At 39.0% G+C, this 20438-nt stretch overlaps 1 pseudogene; it reads left to right on the forward strand.

Annotated features, from left to right (window-relative positions):
* The first annotated feature begins 525 nt into the window (after positions 1-525).
* Positions 526-2844, forward strand: LOC120294364 (annotated as a pseudogene).
* Positions 2845-20438: the final 17594 nt, after the last annotated feature.

Here is a 20438-nt window from a genome sequence, read left to right on the forward strand (position 1 = left end):
GTTGAGAACCGTCTTTCTTCCTTCTTTTCATTAGATTGATTCCCATGTCGACCGAAATCTTGAATAAACCATACCTTTTGAATGTCTCTCCCCGGAGAGATTCTTTCGATTCAACCTGCTAGGAGGTTGGCAATTTCAGATCTTTTTTAGCTTATTGCCCTTCTCGGCCGATGGAATGTACGGTGGGCCAATAGAATCTAAGATCGCATTCGATGATTCAATGAACAATGTTCATTTGGCATATCGTAATCTGTATCATAAAATTAAGTACGCAGTGCGTACGTTCCTTGAAAACGATATTTCGAAGTCAACTATCCTTGAAAACGATATTTCGAAGTCAACTATCTGCACTTGTCTTGCTTCGCCGGCTAAAAATGCATCTTTAATTTTGATTTCATTGACTTGATCGCAATAATCGCCTCTTGACATATTTTTGCACAAGATATGGTCCTCTATATAACCCCAGGTTAATCTTCCTTTATAATTGTAACATAAACACCGTTCAGTTTCAGATATCTATACGGAATGACAATGGAATATGATATGCTTTGTAAGCTCTTCCTTGTCATCTCGACCATAGTGTCCGCTTCGGCCAAAGGCTACCGAAAACCCTACATAATCTACATGGACGAATCGGCATTGCCCGCTTCGTTCTCACGTCACCATGACTGGTACACATCGCTTCTGTCGTCCCTATCGTCGTCCCCTGATGAAATTGATCTGACCCATCTCTAGACATACAACCATGCCTTGAATGGATTTAGTGCAGTGCTTTCACAGTCCCAATTGGAGAAGCTGGAACAGGTTCCTGGTCATGTTGCATCGTATCCGGACACATTCGGAAACGCTCACACAACATATACTCCTAAGTTCCTTGGCCTGAACAGACAGAAAGGGCTCTGGCCAAGAGCCAAATTCGGTGACGGCGTGATCGTCGGCATAGTAGACACTGGGATATGGCCCGAGAGCGAGAGCTTCAAGGACAAGGGCATGTCCCCCGTGCCGGAGAGATGGCGAGGCTCTTGCGAGTCCGGGGTGGACTTCAACTCGTCCAACTGCAACCGGAAGCTCATTGGAGCCCGATCGTTCAGCAAAGGAATGAAGCAGCATGGCTTGAACATATCGACGACTGATGACTATGATTCCCCGAGGGATTCCTTCGGGCATGGGACCCACACGTCGTCCACAGCGGCCGGGAGCCCCGTGAGGGACGCTAGCTACTTCGGCTATGCCAAGGGCACGGCAACAGGTATGGCACCCGCTGCTAGGCTCGCGATGTACAAGGTGATATTCCAGAACGACGACAACGACTTCGCTGCGACGGACACCCTAGCAGGCATGGACCAAGCCATAGCGGACGGTGTCGATATATTGTCTCTATCGCTTGGATTTACCGAGACACCGTTCGACCAGAATGTGATCGCCGTGGGAGCTTTCGCAGCAATGGAGAGAGGAATCTTCGTTGCTTGTTCAGCAGGTAACGATGGCCCTCAAGGATACACGATGCTAAATGGAGCTCCGTGGCTAACGACCGTCGGCGCTGGAACCATATCAAGGGACTTTGCGGCCAAAATAGTCCTCGGCAACGGAACCCTAACTGTTAGAGGAAAATCCATCTTCCCAGAAGATCTGCTTATCTCAAGAGTTCCTCTATACTTTGGCCGCGGCAACAGAAGCAAGGAAATCTGCAACAGTTCCTCTCTTGACCCGAAGGATGTCGTTGGGAAGATAGTTTTCTGCGACGGAATCAATCCCTACGAAATTACCCGAGCCGGAGCTGCAGGTGCCATCTTCAGTACCGAATCTGGGGCTTTTCTCCAACCCGAAGACTTCAATATTCCGTTCGTGGCCGTCGTACCCGAAGATGGAGACAGAATCAAGGAGTACTTGCTGAAGTCGGAGAATCCGACGGTCAGCATCAAGTTCTTGATAACCATTTTCGGGACCAAACCAGGTCCTCAGGTAGCATCGTTTTCGTCTCGAGGACCGGACCGTCAGGCCCCGTGGATCTTAAAGCCAGATGTATTAGCTCCTGGAGTCGATATCTTGGCGGCATGGGCACCGAACCGAGAAATAGTGCGGGTAGGTCAGAGCTCCTTGCTTAGCAACTACGCGCTCTTATCGGGAACTTCCATGTCGGCTCCTCATGTCGCTGGAGTCGCTGCGCTGCTTAAATCGGCCCATCCAGATTGGAGCCCCGCTGCTATCCGATCGGCAATGATGACCACGGCTTACATTCTCGATAACACCAATGAAACCATCATCGACATGACCACCCGAGCTTCAGGAACGCCTCTTGATTTCGGAGCAGGACATATAGATCCGGAAAAGGCTTCAGATCCGGGTCTGATCTACGACATCGAACCCGAGGATTACGTCAATTTCCTCTGCGGAATGAACTATTCCGCCAATCAGATAAAGATCATAAGCAGGAGATTGAACTTCTCTTGCGCATCCGCGACTCTCGACATCAACTACCCTTCATTCATAGTCATCCTCAACAACACCAACACCACGAGCGCCACTTTCAAAAGAATCCTAACCAACGTGGCCGATGGGCCTGCAAGTTACCAGGCCACAGTGACAACTCCGTCGAGCATGAAGGCCACAGCAGAACCCTCCGAGCTGTGGTTCATTAGCAAGTACGATAGAGCCGAGTTCAACTTGACGGTAGAGATCTCTTTGGAAGGGTCGATTCCGCGGAGCAATTACATAGGTAACTATGGTTACATCACTTGGAAGGAGATCAATGGAACTCACGTTGTGAGAAGTCCCATCGTCTCAGCTTATGCTCCCTAGCGAAGACAAGTTTTTTCAGCACGTTCTGGTGTTCCTTATTCAGTTTATCGAACATACGGAAGCTCTCAATAAAACTCTGCGTTTGTCTTTTCTGTTATTTATTTTTGTGATCCCACATTTTAGACCCATATTTTCTCTTAAAGTTGCGACTATTCGACATGAAGTTTTTTCACGCTTCGTACCCTTTTGTGACATCTGCCCATTTGGCAACCGTCTTGATGGGAGACGGGATATAAAAAGGAACGTACGTTCATTTCTGACGGGTGATGATGAGGTCTAACACAAACTCTCATATTGGGAATACACCATCAGTACGTGAGGGAATTGGGTTAGTAGTGTGTCCCAAATTTTTTCTTTGATTTCAGGTTTTTCTAACGAACGTGAACAAGAACAATGGCCGGAGGTTTGTCTTTAATTGATTCTGGCTTTCGCATCATGAATTTTATGTCTTACATTTGGTATAAGAGTGTGTTTAGTGCCTCTGCCTTGTTTTCTCGAATTTTTGGTGTATTTTCGGGCTTTTAGAACATGAACAGTAACTCGGAATTTTGAGGCCAAGAAAGAAAATCGCAAATTCTGGGCAAAATCCGGCAACCCACCCCTCGAATTCGGACCCGTACGGTCACACCGCCATGAGGAATATTAGCCATGAGTTATTTCGGCATATAAGTGTTCGCCGGAGGCTAATCGGGCGGCGGAAGTCGCGGTGGTTGAGGAATTGTGTTTTGGGAAATTTTCGTCTGATTTGGGGTCAATTTTTTCGTCATTTTCGCCGAAACTTGAACCCATGTGTCGTGCCAGCATGCTCTTTAAAACCCATCATTTATTTCGGTCTTAGATGGGTTGCCGGAGGAGAAACGGCCAGCAAAACTGCGGCGGAACGGCGAAAAACGACGAAGAAATTCATTCTGGATGTGAGGAAGAAGGCGCGTGGGGCCCACGCGCGCGCTGCGGTTGCAGGCGCGTGGATCCCACACGCCACGCACTCTCACGTGCGCTCAACCGTTGCGCGTGTGGGGTTCACGCGCGCGGCAGTTGCCAGGCGTGTGCAACGAACGCGCTTGCGCGCTGAACCGCGCGCGTGTGAGGCACACGCCCACGCGGATTTTGGCGCGTGCTCGGCACGCGCCTGTTGTCTTCCACCCGTGGCTGTTTTTACATTTTTGCCCCAAATTTTTGATGTTTTTACAATCTTGCCCTTGGCCAATTTATTTATTTACTATTCCGTCCTTGATGTATTTATTTATTATGTCATTTCGTGCATTTTTATGAGTATTTTATGCATGAAATTAAATGTCCAATGGTCCATATATTTAATTAATTAGAGAGTGGCCACAACATCTTTAATTAATTAAAATTATATAATAAAAGCCTCCGGATCATATTTAGAAATGGACATTGATTGTAATTAATTATATTAATATGATGAATTTTATCCCACAAGAATTTTCATTATATTAATGTGATTAATTAGGATGAAATATCATATTATTTTTCTTAATTTACCCACATGGATTAAGAAAAGGCATATAATATGGTAGTTTCTTCATGAAGTAATTATGAATCTATTTAAATTAAAAACTTAGCCCACAGGTAGTTTTTATGTTATGTGATTCATATTGTGACATGTTTACATTGGTAAAACATGATTTATTTATATTTGCCTCAAATTTTGTGACATAAGCATGATTATTTGATATGCAGTTTCGCAACCTGTGAATTTCTCTGAATTTAAGTTTGATGTTCCCATACCGAATGGTGAGAACTATAAAGTTTGGAAGGAGTCAGTTCTTCTTCAATTGGGGTGGATGGACATTGACTATGCTATAAGGAAAGACGAACCACCTGCTCCTACTTATTCGAGCACTTCAGCTGAGATAGCTCTTTATAACCAATGGGAGCTGTCCAACCACATTTGTGTGATGTTTATAAGAGCTAAAATATCTTCTAGTATTTGTGGTTCGGTTGCTCAGCATAGCAATGCTTAGGCTTTATTGGAGGCCATAGATGCGCAGTTTGAGAGTTCTGAAAAGGCGCATGCCATGATCCTGATTATGAAGTTTTCATCATTGAAGCTCACTAGTGTTAGAGGTGTGCGTGAGCACATCATGCAAATGAGAGACATTGCAGCTCAGTTTAAGAAACTTGAGGTTGAGATATCTGAATATTTTCTTGTGTATTATATTCTGAACACTCTCCCACAACAGTATGCACCTTTCAAGATCTCTTATAATACACATAAGAATAAATGGTCAATTAATGAACTTATGACCATGTGTGTTCAAGATAAAGAAAGATTAATTATGGAATTAGGAGAAAGTGCTCATTTGGCAACACAAGGAAAGTATAAGGGCTAAGGGAAAAGGTAAAATACCTCCCCAAGCTGACATTAAGAAAGAATCCAAATGTTTCTTCTGTAAACATAATGGGCATATAAAGAAGGATTGTGTCAAATTTAAGGCCTGGCTCGAGAAGAAAGGTAATCTAATCTCTTGTGTTTGTTATGAATCTAATATGACTGATGTAAGTCACAACACTTGTTGGATTGATTCTGGATTTACAATCCATATTTCAAATTCCTTGCAGGGTTTTCAAAACCATAGGAAGCCAGTGGGAAGTGAACAAAGCATCTATTCAGGAAACAAGATGCGCTCGCATGTGGAAGCTATTGGGACATGTAGACTAGTTCTCAATAGTGGTTTTGTTTTGAATTTGGAAAGGACCTTTTATGTTCCTAGTTTTTCTAGAAACTTAATTTCAGTTTCAAGACTTGTACCTTTGGGATACTCTTTTAACTTTTCAAATTCAAACTTCTGTTTATCATTTAAATCTGAAATTGTCGGGAGTGGTACTTTGTTTAATGATCTTTTTCGAATTAATTTACAAGACAATGCCTATTATGATGCGATGCATGTTCATGATAAAGCTGGTATGAAACGATGTGTTGTGAAAGAACATTCCTCTATGTTGTGGTACCAGAGTTTGGGACATATCTCCATAGAAAGAATTAAGCGATTAGTAAATGATGGAGTACTTAGTACTTTAGATTTTACTGATTGTGATACTTATGTGGACTGCATAAAGGGAAAGCAGACTAACAAATCAAAGAAATGTGCCAAGAGGAGTACATAAATATTAGAAATCATACATACGGATATATGTAGTCCAGATATGGACTCTTGTGGTAAGAAATACTTCATCTCCTTCATAGATGATTACTCACGTTATATGTATCTCTACTTGATTCATAATAAATATGAAGCATTAGATGCCTTTAAGGTATTTAAGGCGGAAGTAGAGAAACAATGTGATAAGCAAATTAAGATCGTGAGATCAGATAGAGGTGGAGAATTCTATGGTAGATACACTGAAGATGGACAAGCACTTGGTCCATTTGCAAGATTTCTTCAAGAGCATGGGATAGTTGCCCAATATATTATGCCTGGTTCTTTGGACCAAAACGGCGTAGCAGAAAGAAGAAACCGGACCTTATTGGACATGGTGCGTAGTATGCTTAGCAGCTCCAAACTTCCTAAATCTCTGTGGACTGAAGCACTTAAGATGGCAGTGTACATATTAAACCGAGTTCCGACAAAGGCTGTCTCAAAGACACCTTTTGAGTTATTTAAGGGTTGGAAACCGATTTTACATCATGTGCGCGTTTGGGGATGCCCGTCTGAAGTGGGAGTTTATAATCCACAAGCAAAGAAGTTGGACCCAAGGACCATAAGTGGGTATTTCATTGGATATGCCGAAAGGTCTAAGGGATACGGGTTTTATTGTCCATCTCATACCACTAGGATTGTGGAATCAAGAAATGCTAAATTTCTTGAAAATGACTTGATCAGTGGGAGCGATCGACCGAGGGACCTTGTTCCTAAGGAAGGTCATTCAGACACTCAACCTTCCACCTCAAGTTTAAGGTTGGTTGTTGCTTATAATGCCCCTTTAGTTCAGCTGCCTATTGAACAACCAATCGTTGAAGTTCCACAACCTGCTGATATTGATCTAGTAGATCCAATTGTTCAGCAATTGCCAGAAACTGTTGAACAACCAGTTGAGCAACACGCTCCTCAAGAGAATGTTGATGCAACATTGAGAAGATCTGCTAGAATAAAGAAATCGGCTATTCCTAGTGATTATATTGTGTATTTACAAGAGTCTGACTACAATATTGGAGATGAGAATGATCCCGAAACGTTTTCACAAGCCATGGATAGTGATAAATCTAATTTATGGTACAATGCCATGAAGGAAGAGATGAGTTCTATGACATCTAACGAAGTCTGGGATTTGGTTCAGTTACCTGATGGTGCGAAGGCCATTTGTTGTAAATGGGTCTTCAAAACTAAGAAGGACTCATTGGGTAACATTGAAAGATATAAAGCTAGACTCGTTGCCAAAGGATTCACTCAAAAGGAAGGAATCGATTACACGAAGACTTTTTCTCCTGTATCTAAGAAAGATTCTCTTCGTATTGTTTTGGCATTGGTTGCTCATTTTGATATGGAATTACATCAGATGGATGTGAAAACGGTGTTCCTCAATGGAAAACTGGAGGAGGAGGTTTACATGAAACAACCTGAAGGATTCCCCTTTAGTAAATGTGAGCATTTGGTGTGCAAGCTTAAGAAATCTATATATGGCTTGAAACAAGCATCCTGCCAATGGTACTTAAGGTTCCATGAAGTCATCTCTTCATTCAGTTTTGTAGAGACTGTCATGGATCAATGTATATACCAGAAGGTCAGTGGGAGTAAAATTTGTTTCCTTGTGCTGTATGTGGATGATATATTACTTGCAACCAATGATAAGGGGTTGCTACAAGAGGTGAAATAATTTCTCTCTAAGAGTTTTGACATGAAGGATATGGGTGAGGCATCTTATGTCATTGGCATTAAGATCCATAGAGATAGACCTCGAGGTATTTTAGGACTATCTCAAGAAACCTATATCAATAAGGTCCTAGAGAGATTTCGAATGGAAGATTGTTCACCAAGTATAGCACCCATTGTGAAGGGTGACATGTTCAATTTGAACCAATGTCCGAAGAACGATCTAGAAAGGGAACAAATGTACAACATTCCATATGCTTCTGCTGTTGGAAGCTTGATGTATGCTCAGGTTTGCACTCGACCTGACATCGCTTTTGCTATGGGAATGTTGGGAAGATATCAGAGTAATCTAGGTTTAGACCACTGGAGGGCTGCAAAGAAAGTGATGAGATACCTTCAAGGTACCAAAGAGTATATGCTTATGTATAAATGGATTGACAATCTGGAAGTGGTCGGTTATTCGGATGCGGACTTCTAGGTTGCGTTGATTCACAAAAATCAACATCTGGATACATTTTTATGTTAGCTGGCGGAGTCGTGTCATGGAGAAGTGCCAAGCAGACTTTGATTGCTACTTCCACTATGGAGGCTGAGTTCGTTTCTTGTTTTGAGGCTACCTCGCATGGTGTATGGTTGAAGACTTTCATTGCTGGGCTTAGAATTGTTGATTCAATTTCTAGGCCATTAAGAATATATTGTGACAATTCAGCTGCGGTTTTTATGGCTAAAAATGCCAAAAGTGGCAGTCGAAGTAAGCATATCGACATTAAGTATTTAGCCATAAGGGAACGTGTTAAGGAGAATAAAGTGGTCATTGAACACGTTAGTACTGAATTGCTGATAGCCGATCCTTTAACTAAAGGCATGCCACCAATGAAGTATAAGGATCATGTAACTAGTATGGGAATATGTCTCATCATGTGATTTGTCGTCATATGAACGATTTTTGTTGTATGAAACTCTTATTCAGTTGTAATGTTGATTCTCAATTTTGGTGTACACATTTTGTTGTTTATGAGAATAATATTTATCCTTGGTTCTGGAATAAACATTGGGTTTATTCATTAAGATATGTTGTCACATATAGGCTGATATTAAAGAAATAAGATGCATTGTGATACATGGAAGATATTACTCACTCTTAGAGGACATGTCGCCATGATCCATGTGTTTTGTTTCTTTTCTTTAAGCATAAAATTTTTGTGGAATTAGTTGGATAATCCATATGATGAAAATGATGGGATCAAGTGGGAGAATGTTATTTATTTTTGTGATCCCACATTTTAGACCCACATTTTCTCTTAAAGTTGCGACTATGCGACATGAAGTTTTTCCACGCTTCGTACCCTTTCGTGACAACCGCCCATTTGGTAACCGTCTTGATGGGAGACGGGATATAAAAAGAAACATACGTTCATTTCTAACGGGTGATGACAAGGTCTAACACAAACTCTCATATTGGGAATACACCATCAGTACGTGAGGGAATTGGGTTAGTAGTGTGTCCCCAATTTTTTCTTTGATTTCAGGTTTTTCTAATGAACGTAAACAAGAACAATGGCTGGAGGTTTGTCTTTAATTGATTCTGGCTTCTGCATCATGAATTTTATGTCTTACACTTTCTATATATGATATTTTGTGCAGTATCTCTTGCTGCTCTGTCTTTTGTCTCTGTCGGCAATCTAACCTTGCAAAGATCCGATGGTAGCTAAAAAGAATTTAATTGTTGTTAAGAGTGCGTTTGTTTAGCAGAAAGCTAAACGATTTGGAAAGAAATTTTCCTAAAAATGATAGTTTATATAGTTTGAAATAATTAGTTAACAAAAACTGTTTTCATTACTCATAACAGTTTAGGTCTAAAAAATTTCATAAATGATAAAAATATTTTTCATTTATGAAATTTTTGTAAGCAATATAAACGATATTTTTTATGAAATTATTTATTTTCCGAGAAATAAATGAATCATAAGCTTTAAACAAAAGAAAGAAAAAAGGAACAATAAGCTTATATATAATTAGAAAGCTAGGTAGAACAGGCTTCAATGATTGCGCCATGCGTCAAAATATTATCCATTCCCAAATTTTTATAGGAAATTAGTGGACCAATGTGACATGCAAAGAGCACATAGATGTTTACTTAATTACCAAAACATTTTATTTAAGAAAATGAAGCATGATGAAAAATTGAATGGTATTTTTTTAATGTATTAATTGAAAATAATAATTAATTAATCAATTTGCTAATAAGACAAAAATCCAAATATCCTCTTTCATTCATTACTCAAAAGTTTTTTTTTTTCGACCCATCTGCTGATAGATGATTAACCCATGCTATATCAAAAAAGATTATAAACTAACAATTAATTATTTTGTGACTATGAAAATTGTAACATATTGAAAATCCTAAAATATTAAAAGAAATCATGTAACATATATTGCAATTTCTGGTAAATTATGACATACTCACATAGGCAGTTGTGTTTAAATATTATGACATCAAAATAAATACCAAAAAGTCACTAGTATCCAACACTCAATTATACCGCAAAGTTAAATTAATATAATCACCATATCGCAATCCTTCCATTTATGTATGTTAGAATGATTAAATATTTAACTATGTCTTCATATAATAGTTTAAGCTTTTAAAACAGTTAGCAGTAATCCCACAAAATCTCACATGGTTTCAAAACTAAAGATCCTGTGTTTAAATTTTTCCAAACCCCATTTGCCTCATAAATTAAATACGTCTATGTTTAGTACTAGACAAAAAGACCAGACGAAGCGTAAATGGAAGTATTCTAATAATTAAATATTTAACCACGTCTTCATCTAACAATTGAAATTTTTAGAATAGTTTGCATTGATTTCACAAAAATATTATAGTGTATATACAAGAAGAATCTCAAAGTACATACACATGCAAAAGGACTACCAATTTATTTAAAACTATTTACAGATACCTTACTTTAGAACTTTTATCGTTAAAAATTATATTTTCATTCTCATGAATATCATAAAATGTAAAAATTTGTACAACTTATATAATTTTTGAAAATTACTATCCAACTAAGTTACAATAAGTACATCTTTACAACTAGTATTTTCTAATTAGTCGATTGTAATTCAATAAAAAAAATAGTGAATCAAATCGATTCTTGTGGTAACAAAAATATAAAAAAAAGAGAGAATCGACTCAACTCTGAAGAACTTCTCATATTAGTCAGCCAAGTATCATTATTTTTCCTTACACAATTGCTAATAAAGGTCCACACCTTGCCATAATAGAGGGCCGGGGACGAAAATGTCAATCTTCCACAGATCATGGAACGTCGCAAAAGAACTAAACAAGCCTTTATCTTTGAAGGAACGATACTTGAGATTGCGTGGCTTCATTTTGTCCTCGTTTGGAGTTAATTTATAGTAAAAAAAAAAAGTGGAAATTGTTTAAAAAAATCCTAAACCTATAAAATGGCTGCCAATTCAATCATAAATATTTGAATTTTGCCAATTTAGTTATAGACTTTTAATTATACTAATTCAATTCTAAAACTTTTGGTGGTACGTCAATTTAGTTTTTACAATCAATTTTAGTCGAAAATCACTAATATAGATACCGGTCATCCTACATGATACGACCAATGTTAATGAAAACATTTTTTTAAATAATTTTTCAACTTTTTTTTTTCCTTTTCTTGTCTTTTTTTCCTCATTCCTCATCAATAGCCGATGACAAGTCATAGGCCAGGATCAAGCCTCGCCAGTGGCGAACAAGGCAACATTTGCCTAGTCCAATGAGGTCAACTTTGCCGGCCCTTGTTTATGGCTGACTGCAATCCCTCGCCTAGACCTAGTGATCAATAGAGAAAGAAGGACAAAAAAAGAGGAAAAAGTGGTAAAAAATTAAGAGAAAAATTGTCCATATTAATACCAATTGCGCCATGTGTGATAGTAAACGTCAACGTCAACAAGACTAAATTGGTAAATCGTCGAAAGGTTAAAGACTAAATTTGGCACAATTGAGAGGTTTTGAAATAAAATTAACAAATCATTAAAAGGGTTATGACTAAATTTGCACAATTGAAATGCTTAGAACTAAATTAACTATCACACAAAAGGAAGATTTTTGGACAATTTTCCTATCAAAAGGGTGCTTGAGGCAATTATGTATAACTTATTTTAGTGGCAAAACCAAGATTCCTCAAGCTGTCTTTCTTAGATATAATTTATCGCATCTGGATGGAACATAACCACAAACGGTTTCAAAACACGTCCATTGAGCTTTATGTTTTGTTGGCATTGATGTTACAAGTAGTGGCTGTTTTGATACTGGTTGTGTTTGTATTTCTGTTTCGTAGGAAGAGCAGAGGGCTAGAGGACTCTGAGGATATGGATATGACGTCTTCAAAGGTCTTCCCTCCTTTCCTCCCCAACCCCTGTGTTAAGAACAAAAGACAACAGCTCATTCAACAGCAAATAACAAGAACAGAAGCCAAGAGCATAAATGAGGAAGAAGCTGATTGTATGAATGATGCCGAGAAGTATACGTAAAGAAGAAGATCTACTGTTAAAAATAAAGAGAAGAAAGAAGAAGGATGATAATACGGATCGAGATATTGCATGAAGAGAGGCTGCGAAGTCTGCTAAACCGTTACTCTGCTCATACACTATGTTTTTCCATTTACTCTGTTTCCACTTCTTGTGACCGGTATTCGGTTAGTTCCTTGCAGTTAGGGAGTTGACTATTTTTTCAACAGCTCATTTGTAAAACAGATTCATTGAGAGAACAAGAGCAGATATAAGAAGGGAATCTCTCATATTGTAAAGATTAAAAAGGAAGTTGAATAACAGAAGAAATACATTCATCAAACTCTCTCTTTCTCTCTCTCTCTCTCTCTCTCGTTTTTCTTCCATTTCTCTTCTATTCATGAATTTCTTCATGGTATCAAAGCCTTCATCCTGAAGAAATCACCCTCAATACTGCATAAAAATGGCTGAATCTACAGCAAATTGGAGTCAGGAATCAAAGCCTCATTGATCTCGTGAGGTGATATACAGCAGATTGGAGTCGGGAATCAAAGCCTCATTGTGAGTTGATATTCTTCATCTTCCTTCAAATCTATATCATCAGAAATCGATTTGCTGCATCATATTGCAAAAATCAGTAGAGATTGTATTCGAAACAAGTGGTGATCAAAGATCTAGAAAAGTAGAATGGCATCAAGAAGCTTGAGATATCCATTCCCCATTCATGTCAACATCTCGAACTTTGTTACAATCGATTAGCGAGGATAACTTCCTCCTATGGCAAGCTCAGTTTCATAGGTTTCTAAGAAGCCAAGATCTGTTTGGGTTCGTGAATGGAGAAACTCCACCGCCTGCTAAAACTCTACAGGTCGAAGAAGGTGATCAAACGGTTGATATTCCTAATCCTGACTATAATGATTGGATTAAGACAGATCAACTTGTTTCCTCTTGGATTAGTGGTGCTGTTTCCGAAGACATACTTAGCCTAATAATTGGCTTAAATACAGCCTATGAACTCTGGCAGGCCTTGCTTAATCGGTTCACTCAAAAATCTATGGCAAAGGAGTTTGAACTAAGAGGAAAATTGCAGGCTTGTCAGAAACGTGATAGAGCTTTATCAACATATCTCAGAGAATACAAAACAATATGTGATCAATTAAATGCAATCGGTAAACCAGTGGATGAAATAACAAAACTGTTTGGTATTCTGGAAAGTTTAGGGTCCGAGTATGAGAGCTTTAAAACAACAATTTATTGTTTAAAGCCTCAGCCAGAATATGATGAAGTGATCTCTCATCTAGAGAGGTTTGAAACAAGGCTACAAAACTATTCCTCAAGCCAGTTCAGTCCAAATCTAGCCTATTATGGTCAAAGGAAGACTGAAGCTATACACAAAGAGGAGTTTAATAGAAACCTTGTACAACAAAATAACAGTCTTGGAAGTTCAAAGGGATATAGTCGTGGAGGAAGAAGTATTGGAAGAGGAAGGCCATTCAGTAACAGATACAGAAACTTTGGATATCCTGGAAGAAATATGAATTACAGAACTAATAACTCGAGCTACGAACAGGGGAGTCAACATCTTAACCAGGTTAATACCCCTTCTACTTTGAGTTCGGGTCGGGATTCGAGACCATATAATGGTTCAGCTCGAGAGGTATACGAAGCCAAGATCTATCCATCCTCAAATTTAACTCTCCATAAAGATGTTCGAGATGGAGAAAACAACAACAAACACTCGACCGGAGTGTCGATCTGCAGAAAACCAGGTCATAATGCATTGCATTGTTGGTATAGATTTGATAATTCTTACAAAGCTGAAGAGATTCCAACAGCTTTATCAGCACTCCATATTGAGGAAACAAATGGAAATGAGTGGTATCCACGATCCGGAGCAATGCTCACATTACCGCAAATCTTTGGTATTCTCCAAAACTTTTCTAAGAATGCTGGTACTGATACAGTGATGATTGGCAACGGTTCATGTTTACCTGTGAAATATATTGGGAATACAATGCTAACTACTGCTACTACTACCTTACCTCTAAAAGATGTGTTAATTGTTCCAGCAATTAAGAAAAACCTTCTTTCAGTCTCTAGACTAACCGATGATTATCCCTGTTCTTTTGTCTTTGACAAAACTGGGGTGTACATAAAGGACATCATCACCAACATAACCAAGATGCTAGGAAAGAAGGAGAAAGGACTATACAGAGTTGATCCTTGTGCTGCAGAGGTATTCTTCACGCAAAGACAAAAGATTACAGGAGAAAACGTGTGGCATCAACGGCTAGCTCATACAAATCAGAATGTCCTGAAGCATTTGAAGAACCAAAAGTTAATCCAGTGTCATACGTAACCACAATCTATATGTAGAAGTTGTCGCTTACTAAGAATACTGCTCTACCTTTTCCTATGTCGAGTTCTATAGCTAATAAACCTCTAGAACAAGTCCATTGCGATATCTGGGGACCTTCTCCAGTCAACTCTTATCAGAATTTCAAATATTATGTGATCTTTGTTGATAGCTTCTCTCGGTTCAGCTGGATGTATCCATTGAAACTAAAATCAGACTTCTATGATATCTTTCTTATGTTTCAGAGGTTAGTAGAAAATCAGCACAACTGTAAAATCAAGAAGTTTCAATGTGATGGTGGGGGAGAGTTTGTCAGTCACAAGTTTGAAGCTCACCTACAGCTTTGTGGCATCCAACAGCTTATTTCTTGTCCATATACACCCGAACAGAATGGAATACCTGAAAGGAAACATCGACATATAGTTGAGCTTGGTCTGGCTATGCTATATCATGCAAAAGTCCCATTAAAATGTTGGGTTGATGCCTTTATGACAGCAAATTATATTGTCAATATACTTCCTACTCCAAAGTTAAAGATGCAATCTCCCTTTGCCAAGCTATATCAGCATAAACCAAGATATGATCATCTCAGAGTGTTCGGGTGTGCCTGCTATCCATGTCTTCGACCCTATGCACAACACAAGACGGATCCACGATCACTTACCTGTGTCTTCCTCGGATACAGTACTCATCATAAAGGATATCGATGCATGGTGCCTACCCTTTGGTCATGTGTACATCAGTCGACATGTAATCTTTGATGAGACATTCTTTCCTTTCTCTAAGAAGCTAGCAACATATTCTTCAACTTACACACATCTATATAAACTCTGGACAGAAGAAGACAGATTCTTACAAACTCCAAGTACAGAGCTTATCAACACTTCATCATCTCATCAAACAAGGTATGTTGAGAACCCTCCAATCGAGCAAGTTCTTACAGAACATATAGATCCTATCTCTACAACTGTATTACCTGATGATCAAGTTCCATCTACTACTCAAAGTATTTCTCCACAAATAAACATATCTGGAACCACAACAGTGACAGCAACAGAACCAGCTATCGATCAAAATGGTTCTAACATACAAACACAGTTTATCCATTCTGTGCAAGGTACACAACCTACTCATCACATGCAAACCAGATCTAAATCTGGTATAGTCAAAGTTAATCCTCGATATGCATGTCTTGCTCAATACCAAGTTCCTCCAGAACCAAAGTCAATAAAATCTGCTCTAGCAGATCCAGGATGGTATCAGGCAATGCAAGAAGAAATGAATGCCTTACATCATAATCAAACTTGGTTATTGGTTCCTCGTACTAATAACATGAATGTTATTGGCTGCAAATGGGTGTTCAAGGCTAAACTTACTTCTCGGAAGTCTAGATCGATTGAAGGCTCGTCTAGTAGCCAAGGGATTTCATCGGGGAAGAAGGAATCGACTTCACGAAACCTTTAGCCCCGTGATAAAACATGCAACCTGTAAGACTTATCCTCTCGTAGCAATGGTAAAACACTGGTCTATACATCAACTTGATGTCAAGAACGCCTTCTTACATGGCACCTTAAATGAAACTGTGTACATGGAGCAACCCCCTGGTTTTGTTCATCCACAGTACTCTCAATATGTATGTCTGCTTCAAAAATCACTTTATGGACTGCGTCAAGCCCCGCGTGCCTGGTATGATAAATTTAGCAATTTCTTGCTTGAAGTTGGTTTTTTTATGCAGCTCAACTGACCCCTCTCTGTTCATACTTCATCAAGGACAAGAGACAATACTTTTACTTCTATATGTTGACGATATAATTCTAACCGGTAGCTCAGAACAATTGCTACCGAATCTTATTCACTCACTCAGTGTTCAATTCCATATGAAAGACCTTGGCCAGCTTCATTATTTTCTTGGAATTGAAGCCACACGAACGTCTACTGAGTTGTTCTTGTGTCAAACCAAGTATGCCCTTGACTTCTTGTCTCGTGCAAATATGACCGACTCGCAAACCTATTGCTACACCTCTTTCTCTTAAACCAGTCATACTTGAGAGAGATGCTGTTCTTCTTCCAAATCCTATGAACTACCGAAGTCTCGTAGGTGGCTTACAATATCTCACTATCACCAGGCCTGATCTTGCCTTTGCAACAAATGTCCTATGTCAGAAACTACAGCAACCTACTATTGGGGACTTTCTTCAACTGAAACGAGTTCTTCGATATGTAAAAGGAACAATTCACCTCGGTATCTCACTTCACTCTCACAGCTCTCTCAACTTATATGGCTTCTCTGATGCAGATTGGGCTGGCTGTATTCAAACTAGACGTTCTACCACAGGCTTCTGTACTTATCTCGGCTCTAATCTCATCTCATGGACAGCTAAGAAACAATCAACTGTTTCTCGTTCCTCCACTGAAGCTGAATATAGAGCCCTTGCCTCAGCAACAGCTGATCTTACTTGGATTACTTTTGTTCTCAGAGATATTGGAGTTCCTCTTCACTCACCAACCATACTATTCTGTGACAATCAATCTGCCATATCTCTCACAACAAATCCTATACTTCATGCTCGAACAAAACATATTGAGGTTGATTTCCACTTTGTTCGAGAAAAAGTTGCGTCTGGATCCTTGTGTGTTAGATATGTTCCCAGCCATAACCAAATTGCTGATATTTTTACTAAGCCACTATCTAAACTAACACACTCCTCTCTTCGTCTCAAATTGGGCATTGGTTATTCACCCCTGCCCAATTTGCGGGGGGATGTTAAGAACAAAAGACAACAGCTCATTCAACAGCAAATAACAAGAACAAAAGCCAAGAGCATAAATGAGGAAGAAGCTGATTGTATGAATGATGCCGAGAAGTATACAGAAAGAAGAAGATCTATTGTTAAAAATAAAGAGAAGAAAGAAGAAGGATGATAATACGGATCGAGATATTGCATGAAGAGAGGCTGCGAAGTCTGCTAAACCATTACTCTGCTCATACACTCTGTTTTTCCATTTACTCTGTTTCCACTTCTTGTGACCGGTATTCGGTTAGTTCCTTGCAGTTAGGGACGGATCGAGATATTGCATGAAGAGAGGCTGCGAAGTCTGCTAAACCGTTACTCTGCTCATACACTCTGTTTTTCCATTTACTTTGTTTCCACTTCTTGTGACCGGTATTCGGTTAGTTCCTTGCAGTTAGGGAGTTGACTATTTTTTCAACAGCTCATTTGTAAAACAGATTCATTGAGAGAACAAGAGCAGATATAAGAAGGGAATCTCTCATATTGTAAAGATTAAAAAGGAAGTTGAATAATAGAAGAAATACATTCATCAAACTCTCTCTTTCTCGCTCTCTCTCTCTCTCTCTCGTTTTTCTTCCATTTCTCTTCTGTTCATGAATTTCTTCACCCTGCACCCCCCCTACACCCAAAAAAAAAAAAAACCCAAAAATATATTTATTGAAATGCCCACCATATGTTGCTTCTGGTAAATTATGGGCTTGCAGGTCAGTCATTGATGTTTCGAAAATTCAGTTAAAAGGAGACCAAGAAGGCAACATATAATTTTAACATAGCCATGGACAAGGGGGATTTGGAACTGTTTACAAAGCACAATTTAGTGATGGTTTAGTGGTTGCAGTAAAGCGAATGAACAAAGTCCCAAAACAAGGGGAGGACGACTTCTGCAGGGAAATAGAGCTTCTTGCTAGGCTTCATCATTGTCATCTGGTTGCCCTTAGAGGATTTTGTATTGAAAAGCGTGAAAGGTGAGAAGGGAATTAGTTTTATCCACACCAAAGTCTATACTCTCCATCCCCCACCAACACGCACACACACAACACCACACGAGCATTCATGCCTATTCATGCCTCACAAGCTGACGATTCAATTTCTGTGGGTCATCTTTTGCTTGCATGCACACGTGTACACATCCGCACAATGAGTGGGTGAGTACTTCTGCATTCATGTGACTGATTTGAACTAGAGTAATTAATTGATTTCAGCTCTCTGCAGGTTTCTTATTGTTGAGTAGGTCACTCCCAATTGGAGAGGTCAATGCAATATATATATATATATATATATATATATATTTTGTAGTAGAATATGTATAGTAGTGAGTGTGTAAAAGAAAAGAAAAAAAGGAGAAAAAGAAAATATCAAAAGAGATCGTGAGATAAATCAACGTGATCTTCCACATCCAGAAAATCAAAGGAAATTGGAAAAGAAATCAAAATGATATTTTCATATATACAAAATCGTGAGAGATTAGGAGATAAATCTACGTGATTTTGTATCGTATAATTTCTATTTGGGATTGTATTTGCTCCTATGAATAGAAGTCCTCATCAACGGAGAAGAATATACAAAAGCAAGAATATCAGAGCAGCGTAGCGGGAGAAACAATTTTCTTCTTCCAAGAAAGAGTTATCTTTGAGTGAGTTATCCAATTTGTGAGAGGTTTAGATCCACATATTGAAGACAGAGAGAGATTTATCTTTGGGTGAAGTTGTATCTCATTATTTATCATAGTGGAAGTTTGAAGTGGATTATGGTCCCATGGTTTTTCCCTTCACCTTGGAAGGTTTTCCACGTTAAAATTCTGGTGTTATTTATTATTCATCTTTACTACTTTCAGTTAATATTTTATCCTATTTAATTTTCACAAAAACAATAGTGTGAAAAATTTTCTAGGCGTTCTCCACAAATATTTTTCCCAACAAGTGGTATTAGAGCAAGGTTGCTTTATTTATTATTATTCTATGCAGAATTAAATGGAGGAAAATTTTGGCAACATGATAAAATTGACTGCATTCAATTATGCAATCTGGAAACCAAAGATGGAGGATCTGCTATACATTAAAGATCTTTGGAGGCCAATTGTGGTACCGAAAAAGGTACCAGTTCCAACGTTCGAGGAGTTTGATCCTATAGTGGAAGCCAAATTGGCATCGTCTTCTAGTGGCAAACCAACGACAATGTCCGAAAGCGAATGGATGGTGCTTAATTGGAAGTGTGCCACTCAAATCTGACAATGGATTGATAAGAGCATTTTTCAAAATTTTGCTAATGAACATGATGCTGGTGTTCTTTGGCAAAAATTAGAGAAAATGTACGCAAGAACAACGGTGCAAAATAAAGCAAATCACATGCGGCGGCTCGTGAATCTGAAATACAAAGACGGCAGTAGTGTCTCGGAACACATGAACGAGTTCCAAGGTATAGTAGACCAACTCAATTCTATGAAGATGACATTAGATGATGAATTGTAGGCATTACTACTGCTTAGCTCTTTGCCAAATAGCTGGGACACACTTGTTGTGTCGGTCAGCAACTCGGCTCCTGACGACAAGCTTACCATGGACGTGGTAAAGATAGAATGTTGAATGAAGAATTCCGGCGAAAAGAGAGTGGAGTCAATCCTGAGTCCGAAGCTCTTGTCATTAATTGACAAGAAAATCAAGAACGGAGAGGGAGGAGCAAAAGCCAAAACTTCCGGAATTAGCAACGAGGAAGGTCCCAATCCAACTTCAGATGAGACAAGAAGTGCCATCATTGTGGTAAATTGGGACACTTCATCCAAGAATGCAGAAAGCTAAAGGTGGAAAAATAAAAAAGTCATAACGTCAACAAAGCTAACGAGAACCAGACGAATGACATTGCAAATATTGCAGATGAGGTGATCACTATTCAAAGTGATGATTCCATTAATCTTGCATCCCAAGATTCGACATGGGTAGTTGATTCTGGCGCATCCTACTATGTCACAGCTCGTCAAGATCTTTTCACATCTTACACCACTGGCGATTTTGGACTTGTAAAGATGGGAAACGATGGTACGTCCAAAATTATTGGTATGGGTAATATTTATTTGGAGACTAATGTTGGATGTAGGCTACTACTCAAAGATGTGAGACATGTTCCGAACATACG

The sequence above is a fragment of the Eucalyptus grandis genome, chromosome 6, assembly GCF_016545825.1.
Source record: "Eucalyptus grandis isolate ANBG69807.140 chromosome 6, ASM1654582v1, whole genome shotgun sequence".
NCBI lineage: Eukaryota > Viridiplantae > Streptophyta > Magnoliopsida > Myrtales > Myrtaceae > Eucalyptus > Eucalyptus grandis.